Below are 9,851 nucleotides of genomic sequence, written 5' to 3'. Positions count from 1 at the left end.
CTGGATCGTCGTCACAACCTTGCAATAAGTAGGCGTTTATCCCATTGGAGCGATGTCTGTCATTATATGAAACAGTGGGTACGCGCGCGGCCCTATTAGTGCACGGTCAAGGTACGCTCTATGCGAGGGCGACGATTTTCATTTCGTTTTCATTTTGTTTGTTGTTTTTATTTTAGCTAAATGAGAAACATGGGAAAAACCTTAATTGAAAACCCTTTGTAGAATTATTCTGAAGAGAAAGTCGATTTAACATTAAACAATTTCATTATAAACATTATTTTCCTCAACAAAAATGTTTTTTAAACATCGCAACAATTGTTATAATCCACACAAATATAATGTTAGTACACACGTAACCTTCGTACGAGTAAGTATTCAGACAAGAAATTCCATTCACCATTTTATCCAGTGAAAGAGTCTACACATTCAAAAACATCCTAAAAATAAACCCAACCTTATTTACTAACAAAAAAGTGTGGTGCTAACAAAAAATGGAGCTTAAAAGATAATTCTTATGTTCGGGCGTCGAAGTGAAGATACTTTTAGTTACAAATATCTTCCAGTAGGATAGTAGTGCGTAATATAGGGGCAACGAGGAAGCATTACTCAATATGAATGGTTTCCTCTCACGGGCCCTTGCCAAAACTATTGGCTAACTACTTTTGCTTCGTCGGCTATGGAGCTCAAATTAAAAAAGAATATGCTATATAGGGCAGCTTGTTTGTGTGTGGATTAAAAAGGAGGTTTATGTAAAAAGGTTGAAAATGATTTATTATGAAATTTTGGACGCAAAGAAATATTAAATGTGTAGGGTTTTCATATGAAATTACAGCTTATTTGAACTGATAAGATAAAAAAACTGTCTAAAATCGGGGATCCAAATCAAGACCCTAAAATTTACGTTTATTTTGGGGTTAAACGAGCTGACGTGTCTCCTGGTGGTAAGCGTTCAGCGCCGTCCTTGGACACCCGCAACACCAGAGGAGTCAAGTGAGTTACCAGTCCGTTTAAAAACAGATAATAGGTATTTGAGTTCTAAGTTTTAAAGTTTCATAAAACATAATCTTTATAACACGCATTACTTATTTAAAATGACTGAATTCAATTTTACTTTTAAAAATGTCTCCTAAATTCTATCACGCGCCTGATCAAAGCCTCATTGATCAAGTGCACAATAAAAATTCCTTTATCGCATTGATTTATTGTTGCCATAAAGCCTGTGTTTAAATCAAAGCTACGCCTTTGTTTTTATTAAAATTAAATCGTTTCGTTTCATTGTTTCGACGTCACACGTACATTTGGCACCATTAATGAGAAATAATTCAAGTTTTTCATTGTTACCTAAGTGGTTTATATAATTATGTTATCCGGGGTTTTATGGGGTCATAATATCGTTAATATGGATTTAAAATGGCTTTTAATATTTTGAGGCAAGCCTTTTAAAATGTGTCTTTTTTTGAGAGCGGAAAATCATCCAATGCTTTTCCCGCCTCGGGTGAGGCGAGAGGAAGTGACTTACTGACTAAAACACACCCCGTTCCTACTCTTGCTCTTTGAACCGGAGCCTCAGAAACCCGTCAGGTCTTCCGCGGCTCCGTATCGGGCACCAGCCCAATGGGGCCCCCCTTGGGGTCTAATGGCACTTTGAGCGCCGTATGCTCGGGATAGGTATCCTAAGATTATAATAACATTGCTTAGTAGTGACATTTACAACTTCTAGCCGTTGTTTTCGTTTGCCATTATAGTAATAAATACATTTTATATTAATTCCTCAGTAGTTGTAAGATTCTCTCCAAGAAAGAACTGCGAAGTAAACACTAAAACTAAGTTCTAGCTTAGAAGAGTGACCTCAATGACATAATTGTTGGTCCCTAGGTCTTCCAGTAAACACTATTACGAGTAACTAAGTAAACATTCAACATTAACGACTTGATGAAGAAAACAAATTCATTTAGTGTTTGTTGTTTTCTTTTTAAGTAACTAAATAACTAAGTTTGTTTCATTTCTTATTTTTGTTACAGATAAGTATTATTTTAAGTATGGTATACGGCAAATCCATACGGCTTACATATTTGGCATAGACCGGGTTGAGAAGACTCTCTAACAAATCTGAACGTCTTAAATTGTTATGACCATCTGCGAAGACTAGACATTATGGAAAATCCTCTTAATCTATAAAATTAAGCTAATCGGTTATCAGATGATCTGGTACGAGTTTGTTTTACGTTGGACGAAAACGAAACGATATCGCATTCGGCCCTCTGATTGGTTGGTTTTTTCGCACCGGCCAATCAGAGCGCCGAACGCGTTCTCGTTTCGTTTTCGTTCAACGTTAAGCAAACTCGTACTAACTCGTTTTTGCCTCCTATTCCTTAAACACGATGTCATTGTTAGATTTTTGTATTTACACTTTGATTGATTTTCAGTTTACTAAATTTACTACGATGATGAGAATTGAAATTCTGAATCTAGTACTCAGTGTTCAAAATCTAGCCCAGATTTCAAAACACCAAAATTTTCTTTTACATTTATTATACATATCTACATAACAATGTCCAAAGCGTAAACCTTAAGTAATCCGCAGTGGCTCGTAAAAATTTAACTCTACAACACTCCAGGGAGTAATTAAACAGGAGTGATAAAATTTCAACAGATTTACACGACTTATGTGTGTTTGTGTGTTGACATTTTGATGTGAATGTGTGTGTATATTCATAAATGTTGTTTAATGAATGTTTTTGAATGGATTTCTTAAGTTGATCATGAATTTTAAACGTGGAATACATTGGTTTTTTCTTGTGTTATAATTTCACATACATACAACACTCAGATCTTCTAATTATATGACATTGAGTGGATCAAACATAGAGAGTAATATTGTAGTTTTGATAATATTTAAATGGAATTAACTGAATAAATTCTTAACTTAACTTTTCGCTGTAACAAAAGAATTTCTTTTACAATTCAGAAAAGTCAATTCACATTCCTAGTTCCTAGATCACAAGGCCAACTTGAAGACACTATATCATTAATGTTTTACTAAAAAAAAGTATCCTATCTTTACTAAAGGTAGACAAGAAACACGTAGAAACGTTTAAACGCGAGCAATTTTATTGGGACCAGTTCGTTACAGAGGAACTTTTGTGAGACTCCCCCTTCCTCCACAAATTGCCCCTACGTGAGCTTACTGGCTTATTAACCTAGCACATATTGGATCTATCGGCCATTACTCAGCAGAACATACGGCTGCAACAGCTATATCGACACTGTGATAACATTACCTCTATTGTGATCGCATAATCAAGCATGTTATACTTCATAATACGTAGTATACTTACACCTATTATATGGTCTACGGTCTTATTAAGTTGTCTTGTTAGTCAAATTGTATTCTTTTTTATGGTATAAGTCAAGTAAACGAGTAGACATGGATCACCTGATGGTAAGTAATTGCCGCCACCCACGGAGCACCCGAATACCAGAGGCGTTACAAGTGCGTTGTCAGCCTTTTGGGGTTAAGAATTTAAATTTAAGTTGGGTTATTGGGGAAACGTGGATTGAGAAGATTGGGAAGCGGGGTAATGGGGCCTTCGGAAACAACGCCGAAGTTACTGACTCCGAGCTAATAATGGTAATTTTACTAAGAAAATGCCATTATCACATGTCGCTCGAATCTATGACACAGCAGCCGGTCACTCAACTATTGTGCCAACTGTGCCGACGGGAGTGAGCCGGCGACACTATATAGCTACTATACAGCCTATATACTATATAGCCTAGCCTAGGCTTTATAACATAACTAATGAATAGCAGCAAGACTAATATAGGGCCACACACATATCCTTCACTTTCAACCCACATGAACACTGAACACATATCAGGATTACAAAGGATTTGCCCTCAAATGAATCGTTTACCTGTTTCAGAAGCTGTACGCAGGTAATCCTCAATAGATGCTTCAAGCAATTTGGGACTCTGAAGACGAGAACTGTTTTATATAGGATTATAGGGATGTTCACTCGATGTTGTCAATCATGTACTCTGTTAATACGTAATATCTAATATTATAGTTTGGAGAAAATCGATCATCTGCTTAAAAGGGTTGTGGTGGATAATGTAAGTAATGATTATGTTTATGTGCATTATTAACTGTAGTGTTTGGGTGTGAAAATCTATTGAAGTTAAGTTTCAAATAGTTTTAAGTCATAGGGGCAGTGACTTTAAGTCACTGAGACACATAAACTGGATTATCAATCTCATCGAAAATAGCATCTAGGACTTGGACTAGTGTATCTCTATTGAGCACTAATCAAAAGTACAAAAAGATCTTAGAAATTAAAAGCAGGGTTTTTCAGCCCCAACGCTACTAATTTCAGTGCCAAAAATAAGAAAAACAACTATAAATATCTAGCTATTGGCACCTAAAATCTATAGCATATGATTATCGACGTGCCCTTGGAAACCCCTTCCACTTACGAGGTACACACAGTTTGAAAAATAAGAACTGGTATTTTTAGAGCCCATTTTGGTCTGTATTCTGTTTTGAATCTAAAAATACACATAGGGAAACTTAACACGTTCACTGCGTTACGGGAAGTATTTGGTTGTAATTGAGTATCGCTATATCGAGGACTTAAGCACCCAATCAAGGGAGTTGGGCCGAAGGGACGATATGATTATCGACGTGCCCTTGGAAACCCGCGATATCCTACTTAAAGTTCCTATTAGTCGTGATACTCATTTCATGGTATGGCACCTACTACTCTTATTATTTTTTAAGTATTTTTTTCTGATGATTAGATTATCAAGTAAAACAAATAAATAATTATATAAAATAAGAAGTTACTGTTTTGTTAATGTTTGTTAAAATAAGAAGTTACTGTTTTTGTTAACAATTATTACTTTTATTACAAAAAAGGTTTTGTTGATTGTGTAATACTCTAATAAAAAATAATGAATCTAAAACAAAACAACGTTTTTGTGATACCCCATCCCTAGCAATACGACTGTTGTATGCGCCACGACAAGTATTTTCCCGTAAAATCAACCATTTTTAAAAATACCTGTAACTTTTAAAATATTACTAAGAACCCCGTGCTACTGCAGCTGTGTATACACAAGGATGTAAACTATGTATTGGTACAGAAAAAAATCTGCTGAAGAGTTTCCATGTCTCTGTGAAGGTTTGAAGTCAGGACTACATACGGGAACATAGACGTCGTAACGCACATCAGGCAATCTTGATACGGGAAGTATGTGACTTGTACAGCACTGGAAGTAAGTCTTAATTTTGGGCAGCCGCAGTGAACGTGTTAATGTTAGGTTTATTTCACCAAAATTACGTCTCATTTATAACGGTGTCCAATTATACCACTAAAATTGTTTCAAAAGGACGCAGTTAAAGGGTCAGTCCTACAATAACAGTAAACCAACAATATCCCAAACTACGATTTTAATCATGAAGTTTTAAATCCAACCTTTGTAGCTATAAAGCAGAAAATAAACATAAACGCCCGAAAATAATCAAAATTAATTACACGAACACGTAAAAGGAAACAATTAGTGACAAGACGATATAATATACGGTGGTGTAACTGGTCCGTTCGCACGAATAATGCTCTTATGTCCATCACGGTCAACTCGTAAACCGTGTTTATGGACTCGCAAATTGAAGGGGCTTCCTCGTTCCTTCCTAGTGACCCTAGCCGGGGTTGCCAATGTGAGTTGCGAAGGAGTTAATATTATATTATATCTATTAGCTGCTCGGACCCCGGCTATGAATCTTCCTTCGAATATAATATGTGTGTCTCTTGGTCATTTCCTAATTTAGTTTGGGACTAAAGTGATCATCAAATTGAATCTCTGTGCTTGGTTTTACTAGAAAATACAGAAGTTAATCCTTTGTTTGATACGGTATTCGGTTGCTTTATGCTACTAAAAATTTACGTACAATATCCGTTGGTTCGGCGTCCGTTGTTCACGGACGGACGGACTTACGAAATTAAAGGTTTCCTGTGCACAGCTTACTGCTAAAATCCTCAAAGACAGTATATCCCTACAGTATTCGGATCCTATAGCAACCAGAAATAGAAAAATCAGATATGCGACTGACAATATTTTTTAAAAACGACTGTTAATTTTTTCCTTAATTTAGGGAGATGTGGTCTTAACTGGCAACCCATTCCCTAGCGCTCAGTACTTGGACTATGGACGAAGGCTGCAGCAATTGCGTAGTGATGGTCGCGAGATTTGTCCGCCGAGGGGAAACTTGCCAGCGTATTATATAATTTAGCCACACACTAGGAAATTGAATCGGTTCGTCGAGGACTGAATTCACTGATGCGGGCACTTGTTGACCTACATCACATGTACTTTTGTGATTTACGTGAGAACTTTTCGGGGAGGATTTGTTTGTTCACTCGTAGAAATCAATGTGATTTTCGTATGTGGTGTTTAAGTTTATTTATTTGTAGTAGTTTTGTGTTTGTGGAACGGGTTTGATTGAAATTCTAATTCTGTATTGCAATTTATTAATTATATCAGTATGCATTAGATATCACGTCGTTTTTGTTGATTTAGATAAAATTCGATTCGAATATCGATTTGCGGAATCGATGTGCACTCATCTATATGATTATAGCAATATGGACCCTTTTGTGTGCATCTTTACATATGAAATATTAAATTTATTCAACGTATATTTTTTTGTAAAAGTAACCAATAACTAAATCTTTGTAAGAAATATAATCTAGGTATTGCAAAAGGCGAACTCTGAGTATACCTCAACTTCAAAACAAATCTTTTAAAGTTATCCTTAAATACAAAGTTAAAACTAAATAGTATAAAAGTATCAACAGCAAAAGGCACGTCCCGGTAAAACCAATTTCAATCAGTAATATTTCTAAACCGAATTGGAACTAAAAAGTCACGCATCACCGATTACCACAAAATTCTTACAAGTTAAGAAAAGCAAAACTTTTACTCGGCAAGAAACTCGGTTTACTTAAGATTATTGCAATATTCAGATACCCTGCCTTTTCAATGTACAAGTATGGTAGACGTATTTATTTTATTAAGTTTTAAAGAGTTCTTGTTAGTTTTCTTTTTGTAAAACTAGATAGCGAAGTAAAAATGATATGACGATTTGTTAACCAGCGGAATATTTTATGTAGCACTAGTTTCTGCCCGCGGCTTCACCTGCGTTCCCATGGGATAAAAAGATTTCAGACTGTAATCTACATATAGTCTATCTGTTCCAAATTTCATTTCAAACCCTTCAGCAGTTTTAACGTGAAAGAGTAATAAATAAAAAAAAACAAACATTAAAACTTTTTATATATCAGTAGCATTATTTCATTATAGTTAGTTTGGAAGATGTATTTTATTAAGGTCTTGGATTTTTTTAAACTAGATAGTAAGTAAAAATCATTAACGTCAACCAACAGAATATTTATGTAGCAATAGTATAAATGTCGTCACAATTTTGAATTCTTGAAGGGATAAGCAAAGGTGCCTATTTTAGACAATGTATAACTTACCTTTTCACCAGTTATGTTATGACTAAGGGTAGATAGGCATTTGTATAAAGTGATTTCACTTATCGGTCAAAAAAGCACATCAGCACTAATCTGAAGTTATTGGTCCGTACAACTTTTCAATATCTAAATGGAAAACCCGGTCTGCATAAAACACTTACCTAAATGGTTTACAGGTTAGCGGCATGTTTATTGCGAGTTTATACCTGGCGTAGGGTTGAGACCTGTTCTTGTAACTTGATAATATTGATGACGTAATAAAGGACTAGGAACTTCGAACCGGCCTATCTGAAAGTCATTGGGGGAGGCCTATGTTCAGCAGTGGACGTCGTATGGCTGATATGATGATGATGATAATGATGATGAATAAGGGACTAGAAGGTGCGGACTTTTTTCTGGTCAAAGGTGAGATACTTAAGAAGGTCACTCATCTCGAGGCTTAAGTGTTTTTTTATACCACGACAGTGGCAAAAACACACGGCTCACCTGATACCTGTAAGTGGTTACCGTAGCATATGAACGTTTGCCACACTTGGGCATTACATGCACGTTGCCGAGCCTTAAAAAACCTATTTACCAAGTTAGTCCAATAGGAATTTCTGTGGTTTTTTGGTTCTTACTTAGTAAGAACCTATCAGTAAGTAACTTTCATCTTCACCAAGTGAAATACAGGTTTTCACCTGAAAAACTAAATTCTGTAAACCCAGTATAATAATTCTTCATGTTCCGAATAGACTGAGATATTCAACAAACAAATTCACTTTCTTCCATATACCAGTTTATATTGAGCCTTACATACAACAGTACCATCCCTGAATCGATAACAGCAATGTGAACCGAAACGAAATAAATAAAGCGGACGTCCATAGTTTGGAATTTGCAGCGAAACTCGTATTTACATCATCGGAACATCGGGAATTTGAGGAAAACTAAATATCCAAGTTGTACTATTTGTTTTTGTTATTTAATTCTCTATACGTATATACCTATATATGTTTTAGTATAACGAATTAATTTTGAATGGTTAGTAAATTGAGCAGTTGTTCATTAGACGGTTAACTAGCGATTTTTAGTTCCAATTTCCTTCGTCTTTTAAACATAAGATTGTGTATTTTAAATAGATGAGATGGTTAAGACTCCGCGCTGAGACTTATTAGAAAAAATCTAATAGGAATACAAAGAGTGGTGTCAAAATAATGTCTGTGTACTACAATGAGTTAAAGGCAAGGCAGCGTATATGTATAAAGTCATATAAAACTCAACTATAATAAAGATCGACTCATAAAGACATTATTCTAAAATGAACTCATTTGGCAACTATCATAAAACACAACTTCAACAACAAAACTTGGTATTCCCGAAAAAAAACACCAATAACCTATTATCCCTAACCGCAAAATTAGCACTCATTGTAATAGACGCTAATAAAACCTAAGCACAGTACTTCGGTGATGAAAATTTTGCAAAAAAAAAAGTAAACAAGACCATAATTCTTCTCCCTCAGATTTTACGACCGGTCGGGGAAGACGGGCGAATGAAATGTTTTTTTTTTCTTTTACTCCCGAACTAACAAACTGCGGAGTCGTAATGAAGTGTGCCAGTGTGCCGGGATGAACGACGAACAGTTGAACACTCTTTTGTTGCTCAACCTTCGTTTAGAAGTGATAACGAAGTAGGAATATGAGTTTTTCGGCGAAATCCTGTTGGTTTGAAAGTGTCGATAGGAATGACTGATATGAATGACATTCACTGGTGAAAATGTATTAATGTAAACGTCGTCGTGTCTAATGAGAATTCGAATTAGAAAGTTATAATACTATACACGATTGGGGAAACCTTTTTATGCTCACGTGCACAGCTAAAAGTAGCTAAAGGTATACACAAACCCCCTAAAATAACTTTCCCCCATATTTACAACACAGAAACAAACCAAATAACAGCTTTAAATATTAAACTAACCAAATAATTACAAAAGCCATTCTTCAAACGCAAACGCCGGGTTAATTTAACTGGAAACTTTAAATAGAATATACGGCTAAACTCTAACTCGGTCGGATCGTAGAATTTAGTGGGGACGAGGTAATCTGCAGCATCTTGCTCATAAAGTAGCTATGTACCGGCGGGACCCGCTCGCACCTATACTTACTAGGACCTTTCCTGTATATAATAACTGTTTTTGCTTATATACTGGCAAATAAATTCGAGTAAGAACATCAACATAGTAGTTAGTTTCTAGTATCAGTGTCAATGAAACCATATTAGTGTGAGTCACACTCAAACTAATATGGTTTATTATGGCATTGGACCATTTTTTTT

Source organism: Spodoptera frugiperda, chromosome 20, assembly GCF_023101765.2.
Source record: "Spodoptera frugiperda isolate SF20-4 chromosome 20, AGI-APGP_CSIRO_Sfru_2.0, whole genome shotgun sequence".
Classification (NCBI taxonomy): Eukaryota; Metazoa; Arthropoda; class Insecta; order Lepidoptera; family Noctuidae; genus Spodoptera; species Spodoptera frugiperda.
This window is presented reverse-complemented; position numbering follows the sequence as displayed.